We start from the raw sequence: 9,226 nt of genomic DNA, 5'->3' as shown, positions 1-9,226 counted from the left end.
TCTAAGATTCAATATCATCTCATCCTCATCTCAAAATTCAGCTAAGAGTTCCTTGACACCATATATAGGGTTTCCTATGTCTAAAAGATGGATGTTATGTAAAGTTTCTAAAATAAGAAACTTTCTATTTTTTCAATCTCTATCCTTTATAAACTAATTTTAAAATTCAATATCATCTCATCCACATCTCAAAACTTGGTTAAAAGCTCCTCCACACCATCTTTTGGGTTTACTATGTCTAAATTATTGATGTCTTATAAAGTTTCAAAAATAAGAAACTTTCTAATTTTTCAATCTCCATCCTTCATCAACTAAATCTAAGATTCAATATCATCTCATCCCCACCTCAAATCTTTGTAAAAAGCTCCTTGACACCATCTATGGGGTTTCCTACGTCTAAAAGGTGGATGTTTTATAAAGTTACTAAAATAAGAAACTTTCTATTTTACAATCTCTATCCTTGATCAACAAAATCTAATATTCAATACCATCTAATCATAATCTCAAAACTTGGCTAAAACCTCATGAACACCATCTATAGTGTTTCCTATGTCTAAAAGGTGGATGTTTTATAAAGTTTCTAAAATAAGAAACTTTCTGTTTTTCAATCTCTATCAACAAAAGCACCTTGACAGCATATCTTGGTTTTCTTATATCTGAAAGATGTTTGATTTATAAAGTTTCTAAAATAAGAAACTTTCTATTTTTTCAATCTTTATCTATCATCAACTAAATCTAAGATTCAATACCATCGCATCCTCATCTCAGAACTAAGCAAAAAGCTCCTTCACACCATCTTTACGATTTACTAAGTTTAAAAGATTGATATTTTATAAAGTTTCTAAAATAAGAAACTCACTATTTTTTCAATATCCATCATTCATCAACTAAATCTAAGATCCAATACCCACTCATTCTTATCCCAAAACTTGCCTAAATGATCGTTGATATCATCTCTAGGGTTTCTTATGTCTAAAAGATGGATGTTTGATAAAGTTTCTAATATAAGAAACTTTCTATTTTTACAATCTCCATCATTAATCAACTATATCTAAGATTCAATACCCTCTCATCCTCATCTCAAAACATGGCTAAAAGCTCATTGACACCGTCTCTAGGGTCTCATATGTCTAAAAGATGGATGTTTTTTAAGCTTTCTACAATTACAAACTTTCTATTTTTTCAATCTCTATCCTTTATCAACTAAATCTAAGATTGCATACCATCTCATCCTCATCTCAAAACTTGGCTAAAAGCTCCTTGGCACCATCCCTAAGGTTTCCTTTGCTAAAAGATAGATGTCTTACAAACTTTCTAAAATAAGAAACCATCTATTTTTTAAAGCTCTATTCTTCATCAACTAAATCTAAGATTCAATATCATCTCATCCTCATCACAAAACTCAGCTAAAAGTTCCTTGACACCATATATAGGGTTTCTTATGTCTAAAAGATGGATGTTTTGTAAAGTTTTTAAACTAAGAAACTTTCTATTTTTCAATATCCATCCTTTATAAACTAATTCTAAAATTCAATACCATCTCATCCACATCTCAAAACTTGGCTAAAAGCTCCTCGGCACCATCTTTTGGGTTTCCTATGTCTAAAATATTGATGTCTTATAAAGTTTCAAAAATAAGAAACTTTCTAATTTTTCAATTTCCATCATTTATCAACTAAATCTAAGAGTCAATATCATCTCATCCCCACCTCAAAACTTTGCAAAACGCTCCTTGACACCATATATGGGGTTTCCTATGTCTAAAAGATGGATGTTTTATAAAGTTACTAAAATAAGAAACTTTCTATTTTACAATCTCTATCCTTGATCAACAAAATCTAATATTCAATACCATCTAATCAAAATCTCAAAACTTGGCTAAAACCTCATGGACACCATCTATAGTGTTCCCGATGTGTAAAAGGTGGATGTTTTATAAAGTTTCTAAAATAAGAAACTTTCTCTTGTTCAATCTCTGTCAACAAAAGCACCTTGACAGCATATCTTGGTTTTCTTATATCTGAAAGATGTTTGTTTTATAAAGTTTCTTAAATAAGAAACTTTCTATTTTTTCAATCTCTATCTATCATCAACTAAATCTAAGATTCAATACCATCGCATCCTAATCTCTGAACTAAGCAAAAAGCTCCTTGACACCATCTTTACGATTTACTAAGTTTAAAAGATTGATATTTTATAAAGTTTCTAAAATTAGAAACTCTCTATTTTTTCAATATCCATCACTCATCAACTAAACTTAAGATCCAATACCCACTCATTCTTATCCCAAAACTTGGCTAAATGCTCATTGATATCATCTATAGTGTTCCCTACGTCTAAAAGATAGATGTTTTATAAAGTTTCTAAAATAAGAAACTTTCTATTTTTACAATCTCCATCATTAATCAACTAAATCTAAGATTCAATACCCTCTAATCCTCATCCCAAAACATGGCTAAAACTCATTGACACCGCTTCTAGGGTCTCATATGTCTAAAAGATGGATGTTTTTTAAGCTTTCTACAATAACAAACTTTCTATTTTCCAATCTCTATCATTTATCAACTAAATCTAAGATTGCATACCATCTCAAAACTTGGCTAAAAGCTCCTCGGCACCATCTTTTGGGTTTCCTATGTCTAAACTATTGATGTCTTATAAAGTTTCAAAAATAAGAAACTTTCTAATTTTTCAATTTCCATCATTTATCAACTAAATCTAAGAGTCAATATCATCTCATCCCCACCTCAAAACTTTGCAAAAAGCTCCTTCACACCATCTATGGGGTTTCCTATAGCTAAAAGATGGATGTTTTATAAAGTTACTAAAATAAGAAACTTTCTATTTTACAATCTCTATCCTTGATCAACAAAATCTAATATTAAATACCATCTAATCATAATCTCAAAACTTGGCTAAAACTTCATTGACACCATCTATAGTGTTTCCTATGTCTAAGAGGTGGATGTTTTATAAAGTTTCTAAAATAAGGAACTTTTTGTTTTTCAATCTCTACCAACAAAAGCACCTTGACAGCATATCTTGGTTTTCTTATATCTGAAAGATGTTTGTTTTATAAAGTTTCTAAAATAAGAAACTTTCTATTTTTTCAATCTCTATTTATCATCAACTAAATCTAAGATTCAATACCATCGCATCCTCATCTCAGAACTAAGCAAAAGCTCCTTGACACCATCTTTACGATTTACTACGTTTAAAAGATTAATATTTTATAGAGTTTCTAAAATAAGAGACTCTATTTTTTCAATATCCATCATTCATCAACTAAATCTAAGATCCAATACCCACTCATTCTTATCCCAAAACTTGGCTAAATGCTCGTTGATATCTTCTCTAGGGTTTCTTATGTCTAAAAGATGGATGTTTGATAAAGTTTCTAAAATAAGAAACTTTCTATTTTTACAATCTCCATCATTAATCAACTAAATCTAAGATTCAATACCCTCTCATCCTCATCCCAAAACATGGCTAAAGGCTCATTGACACCGTCTCTAGGGTCTCATATGTCTAAAAGATGGATGTTTTTTAAGCTTTCTACAATAACAAACTTTCTATTTTTTCCATCTCTATCCATCATCAACTAAATCTAAGATTCAATACCATCGCATCCTCATCTCAGATGTAAGCAAAAAGCTCCTTGACACCATCTTTACGATTTACTAAGTTTAAAAGATTGATATTTTATAAAGTTTGTAAAATAAGAAACTCTCTATTTTTTCAATATCCATCATTCATCAACAAAATCTAAGATCCAATACTCACTCATTCTAATCCCAAAACTTGGCTAAATGCTCGTTGATATCATCTCTAGGGTTTCTTATGTCTAAAAGATGGATGTTTGATAAAGTTTCTAAAATAAGAAACTTTCTATTTTTACAATCTCCATCATTAATCAACTAAATCTAAGATACAATACCCTCTCATCCTCATCCCAAAACATCGCTAAAAGCTCATTTACACCGTCTCTAGGGTCTCATATGTCCAAAAGATGGATGTTTTTTAAGCTCTCTACAATAACAAACTTTTAACTTTTTCAATCTCTATCCTTTATCAACTAAATCTAAGATTCATACCATCTAATCCTCATCTCAAAACTTGGCTAAAAGCTCCTTCGCACCATCCCTAAGGTTTCCTTTGCTAAAAGATAGATGTCTTACAAAGTTTCTAAAATAAGAAACCATCTATTTTTTGAATCTCTATTCTTCATCAACTAAATCTAAGATTCAATATCATCTCATCCTCATCTCAAAACTCAACTAAAAGTTCCTTGACACCGTATATAGGGTTTCCTATGTCTAAAAGATGGATGTTTTGTAAAGTTTCTAAAATAAGAAACTTTCTAGTTTTTCAATGTCCATCCTTTATAAACTAATTCTAAAATTCACTACCATCTCATCCACATCTCAAAACTTGGCTAAAAGCTCTTCGACACCATCTTTTGGGTTTCCTATGTCTAAAATATTGATGTCTTATAAAGTTTCAAAAATAAGAAACTTTCTAATTTTTCAATCTCCATCCTTCATCAACTAAATCTAAGATTAAATATCATCTCATCACCACCTCAAAACTTTACAAAAAGCTCCTTGACACCATCTATGGGGTTTCCTATGTCTAGAAGATGGATGTTTTATAAAGTTACTAAAATAAGAAACTTTCTATTTTACAATCTCTATCCTTGATTAACAAAATCTAATATTAAATACCATCTAATCATAATCTCAAAACTTGGCTAATACCTCATGGACACCATCTATAGTCTTCCCTATGTCTAAAAGGTGGATGTTTTATAAAGTTTCTAGAATAAGAAACTTTCTGTTTTTCAATCTCTATCAACAAAAGCACCTTGACAGCATATCTTGATTTTCTTATATCTGAAAGATGGTTGTTTTATAAAGTTTCTAAAATAAGAAACTTTCTATTTTTTCAATCTCTATCCATCATCAACTAAATCTAAGATTCAATACCATCGCATCATCATCTCAGAACTAAGCAAAAAGCTCCTTGACATCATCTTTACGATTTACTAAGTTTAAAAGATTGATATTTTATAAAGTTTCTAAAATAAGAAACTCTCTATTTTTTCAATATCCATCATTCAACAAATAAATCTAAGATCCAATACCCACTCATTCTTACCCCAAAACTTGGCTAAATGCTCGTTAATATCATCTCTAGGGTTTCTTATGTCTAAAAGATGGATGTTTGATAAAGTATCTAAAATAAGAAACTTTCTATTTTTACAATCTACATCCTTAATCAACTAAATCTAAGATTCAATACTCTCTCATCCTCATCCCAAAACATGGCTAAAAGCTCATTGACACCGTATCTAGGGTCTCATATGTCTAAAAGATAGATGTTTTTTAAGCTTTCAATAAAAACAAATTTTCTATTTTTTCAATCTCTATCCATTGTCAACTAAATCTAAGATTCATTACCATCTCATCCTCATCTCAAAACTTGGCTAAAAGCTCCTTCACACCATACCTAAGGTTTCCTTTGCTAAAAGATAGATGTCTTACAAAGTTTCTAAAATAAGAAATCATCTATTTTTTAAATCTCTATTCTTCATCAACTAAATCTAAGATTCAATATCATCTCATCCTCATCTCAAAATTCAGCTAAAAGTTCCTTGACACCATAAATAGGGTTTCCTATGTCTAAAAGATGGATGTTTTGTAAAGTTTCTAAAATCAGAAACTTTCTATTTTTTCAATCTCCATCCTTTATAAACTAATTCTAAAATTCAATACCATCTCATCCACATCTCAAACTTCGCTAAAAGCTCCTCGACACCATCTTTTGGGTTTCCTATGTCTAAATTATTGATGTCTTATAAAGTTTCAAAAGTAAGAAACTTTCTAATTTTTTAATCTCCATCTTTCATCAACTAAATCTAAGATTCAATATCATCTCATCCCCACCTCAAAACTTTGCAAAAAGCTCCTTGACACCATCTATGGGGTTTCCTATGGCTAAAAGATGGATGTTTTATAAAGTTACTAAAATAAGAAACTTTCTATTTTACAATCTCTATCCTTGATCAACAAAATCTAATATTAAATACCATCTAATCATAATCTCAAAACTTGGCTAAAACTTCATTGACACCATCTATAGTGTTTCCTATGTCTAAGAGGTGGATGTTTTATAAAGTTTCTAAAATAAGGAACTTTCTGTTTTTCAATCTCTACCAACAAAAGCACATTGACAGCATATCTTGGTTTTCTTATATCTGAAAGATGTTTGTTTTATAAAGTTTCTAAAATAAGAAACTTTCTATTTTTTCAATCTCTATCTATCATCAACTAAATCTAAGATTCAATACCATCGCATCCTCATCTCAGAACTAAGCAAAAAGCTCCTTGACACCATCTTTACGATTTACTACGTTTAAAAGATTAATATTTTATAAAGTTTCTAAAATAAGAGACTCTATTTTTTCAATATCCATCATTCATCAACTAAATCTAAGATCCAATACCCACTCATTCTTATCCCAAAACTTGGCTAAATGCTCGTTGATATCTTCTCTAGGGTTTCTTATGTCTAAAAGATTGATGTTTGATAAAGTTTCTAAAATAAGAAACTTTCTATTTTTACAATCTCCATCATTAATCAACTAAATCTAAGATTCAATACCCTCTCATCCTCATCTCAAAACATGGCTAAAGGCTCATTGACACCGTCTCTAGGGTCTCATATGTCTAAAAGATGGATGTTTTTTAAGCTTTCTACAATAACAAACTTTCTATTTTTTCAATCTCTATCCATCATCAACTAAATCTAAGATTCAATACCATCGCATCCTCATCTCAGATGTAAGCAAAAAACTCCTTGACACCATCTTTACGATTTACTAAGTTTAAAAGATTGATATTTTATAAAGTTTCTAAAATAAGAAACTCTCTATTTTTTCAATATCCATCATTCATCAACAAAATCTAAGATCCAATACTCACTCATTCTTATCCCAAAACTTGGCTAAATGCTCGTTGATATCATCTCTAGGGTTTCTTATGTCTAAAAGATGGATGTTTGATAAAGTTTCTGAAATAAGAAACTTTCTATTTTTACAATCTCCATCATTAATCAACTAAATCTAAGATACAATACCCTCTCATCCAAATCCCAAAACATGGCTAAAAGCTCATTGACACCGTCTCTAGGGTCTCATATGTCTAAAAGATGGATCTTTTTTAAGCTCTCTACAATAACAAACTTTCTACTTTTTCAATCTCTATCCTTTATCAACTAAATCTAAGATTCATACCATCTAATCCTCATCTCAAAACTTGGCTAAAAGCTCCTTCGCACCATCCCTAAGGTTTCTTTTGCTAAAAGATAGATGTCTTACAAAGTTTATAAAATAAGAAATCATCTATTTTTTGAATCTCTATTCTCATCAACTAAATCTAAGATTCAATATCATCTCATCCTCATCTCAAAACTCAGCTAAAAGTTCCTTGACAACGTATATAGGGTTTCCTATGTCTAAAAGATGGATCTTTTGTAAAGTTTCTAAAATAAGAAACTTTCTAGTTTTTCAATGTCCATCCTTTATAAACTAATTCTAAAATTCAATACCGTCTGATCCACATCTCAAACTTGGCTAAAAGCTCCTCGACACCATCTTTTGGGTTTCCTATGTCTAAAATATTGATGTCTTGTAAAGTTTCAAAAATAAGAAACTTTCTAATTTTTCAATCTCCATCATTAATCAACTAAATCTAAGATTCAATATCATCTCATCACCACCTCAAAACTTTGCAAAAAGCTCCTTGACACCATCTATGGGGTTTCCTATGTCTAGAAGATGGATGTTTTATAAAGTTACTAAAATAAGAAACTTTCTATTTTACAATCTCTATCCTTGATCAACAAAATCTAATATACAATACCATTTAATCATAATCTCAAAACTTGGCTAAAACCTCATGCACACCATCTATAGTGTTCCCTATGTCTAAAAGGTGGATGTTTTATAAAGTTTCTAAAATAAGAAACTTTCTGTTTTTCAATCTCTATCAACAAAAGCACTTTCACAACATATCTTGGTTTTCTTTATATCTGAAAGATGTTTGTTTTATAAAGTTTCTAAAATAAGAAACTTTCTATTTTTACAATCTCCATCATTAATGAACTAAATCTAAGATTCAATACCCTCTCATCCTCATCCCAAAACATGGCTAAAAACTCATTGACACCGTCTCTAGGGTCTCATATGTCTAATAGATGGATGGTTTTTAAGCTTTCTACAATAACAAACTTTCTACTTTTTCAATCTCTATCCTTTATCAACTAAATCTAAGATTCATACCATCTCATCCTCATCTCAAAACTTGGCTAAAAGCTCCTTGGCACCATCCCTAAGGTTTCCTTTGCTAAAAGATAGATGTCTTACAAAGTTTCTTAAATAAGAAACCATCTATTTTTTGAATCTCTATTCTTCATCAACTAAATCTAAGATTCAATATCATCTCATCCTCATCACAAAACTCAGCTAAAAGCTCCTTGACACAATATATAGGGTTTTTTATGTCTAAAAGATGGATGTTTGGTAAAGTTTCTAAAATAAGAAACTTTCTATTTTTTCAATCTCCATTCTTTATAAACTAATTCTAAAATTCAATACCATCTCATCCACATCTCAAAACTTGGCTAAAAGCTCCTCGACACCATCTTTTGGGTTTCCTATGTCTAAAATATTGATGTCTTATAAAGTTTCAAAAGTAAGAAACTTTCTAATTTTTCAATCTCCATCTTTCATCAACTAAATCTAAGATTCAATATCATCTCATCACTACCTCAAAACTTTGCAAAAAGCTCCTTGACACCGTCTATGGGGTTTCCTATGTCTAGAAGATGGATGTTTTATAAAGTTACTAAAATAAGAAACTTTCTATTTTACAATCTCTATCCTTGATCAACAAAATCTAATATTCAATACCATCTAATCATAATCTCAAAACTTGGCTAAAACCTCATGGACACCATCTATAGTGTTCCATATGTCTAAAAGGTGGATGTTTTATAAAGTTTCTAAAATAAGAAAGTTTCTGTTTTTCAATCTCTATCAACAAAAGCACCTTGACAGCATATCTTGGTTTTCTTATATCTGAAAGATGTTTGTTTTATTAAGTATCTAAAATAAGAAACTTTCTATTTTTTCAATCTCTATCTATCATCAACTAAATCTAAGATT

Source organism: Tasmannia lanceolata, unplaced genomic scaffold (assembly GCF_043159265.1).
Source record: "Tasmannia lanceolata isolate RefF3 unplaced genomic scaffold, GAP_Taslan_0.1 ptg000008l, whole genome shotgun sequence".
NCBI classification, from domain to species: domain Eukaryota; kingdom Viridiplantae; phylum Streptophyta; class Magnoliopsida; order Canellales; family Winteraceae; genus Tasmannia; species Tasmannia lanceolata.
This window is presented reverse-complemented; position numbering follows the sequence as displayed.